The sequence below is a fragment of the Mastomys coucha genome, unplaced genomic scaffold (assembly GCF_008632895.1).
Source record: "Mastomys coucha isolate ucsf_1 unplaced genomic scaffold, UCSF_Mcou_1 pScaffold7, whole genome shotgun sequence".
NCBI classification, from domain to species: Eukaryota; Metazoa; Chordata; class Mammalia; order Rodentia; family Muridae; genus Mastomys; species Mastomys coucha.
In genome coordinates, this window is record NW_022196913.1 from 69,096,037 (window position 1) to 69,097,636 (window position 1,600).

A 1,600-nucleotide genomic window follows, 5' to 3' on the forward strand; every position below is an offset into this window, starting at 1 on the left:
GTCATTGATGTTCAGAAATGAGACTTCCTCTTGGTAGAGTTTTTCTTTGCCGGCTATGAAGTGTCCTTCGCCATCATCTTTGATAACTTTTGGTTGAAAGTTTGCTTCATTGGGTATTAGAATGTTGACTCCAGCTTGTTCATTAGGACCATTTGATTGGAAAACTTGTTCCCTGCCTTTTACTCTAAGGTAGTGTGTCTTTGTCAGTGAGCCATGTTTCCAGTATGGAGCAGGATACTGAATGAGGAAGGTATTTCAAGTGATACCTTAACACACATCCTTGTGAATGTAGAATGAAAAATGACATCTAAGACTCCCATATAGAAAGTACTTGTGGTCTCCTAACATGGAGGTTTGTTGTTCATAATGGGAAAGCCACTTCAGTCTTCATGGAGGACATGGATAGTTAATAAAATCCTCATCCAGAACAAGTATTCATAATTGAGATGGAACCAAAGCCCTCAACCACAACCATGCAAAATTCCCCAGCCTTTTCCTAGGCTCTTAAGATTATACATGTATATCACAAGCTAAACTGCCTTTAGAACTTTGTATTTTGTACAGGTAACCACAATAAGTTTACCAAGGTCTGGAGGGATTTAATATTTGTTTTTGTGAATTCATTTTCATTTTCAAATTTTTATTTTAATTTCTTTCTAATTAAGTATGTGGCTTTTTGTGTTTAAGTGTGTGCAGATGACTCAAGTGTTCCCAGAGACTAGAGGAAAATGTCAGACACCTGGATTGCACATACAGATGGCTGTAAGTACTGGGAATCACACATTGTTCCCCAGGAAGAGAAGCCTGCATTCTTGTCCTCTGAGCCATGTCTCCAAGACAATCCATAGTATTTTCGATACGGTCTCATGAAGCATAAGAGTATAAAGTCTCTCCAAGGAAAGAACATGGTGGGTCAATATTTACCCTGAAAGATCTAGGAGGAGGAAGGAGGCAGAGACAACAGAGGGGGCACAAGATTATTGGGCCAGGGAAATTACAATACACACATATGATGTTGTCAGAGAACTCAGTAAACAAAACATAAAAACAACTATGCTCTTATTCAAAAGAGATTTATTGGAACTTATGGGAAATTATAATGCTATTGGTACTTGGAGAAGATATTATCAGCCTTCAGGACCTCCACAAGAAAGAGAAAGACACAGCTTAACAGTAATAGCAGTCTAAAACAAAAACACTCATAGGTTCAGTCAGTCTTATATTTCAAAAAAATATGTCCATATACTGCAGAACAGTATATGAGGGGACAGCCAAAATGTAGATGCCATCCAGATGCAGAATGACACAGGGCCATCATATTCCAGTTCTTTATGCTTTTTATAATGTACTCTCTTTATCCCATTCCCTAACCTCTATGGTTCCACATACTCTGAAAGTAATGGGACACAAGCCTTACAATTTTCAAATATTGTTGCTGTCCAATGGTGGGTCTGTACTGTAGACATTAGGCTGAAAATAAGCTCATGGTACTCAATGTCAGCACATCTACCTCCAATCAGAAAAATTTCATTGGAATTTTAAAAAAATGAAATAAACATTCTTCCCAAGTACATGTAAAAATACTTGAATACACATGGTC

The 1,600-nt window shown here is 37.6% G+C and overlaps 1 pseudogene; it reads right to left on the reverse strand.

The window, feature by feature from the left end:
• Nucleotides 1-1,373: 1,373 nt before the first annotated feature.
• Nucleotides 1,374-1,600, reverse strand: part of LOC116081538 — a 2,018-nt pseudogene continuing 1,791 nt past the window's right edge.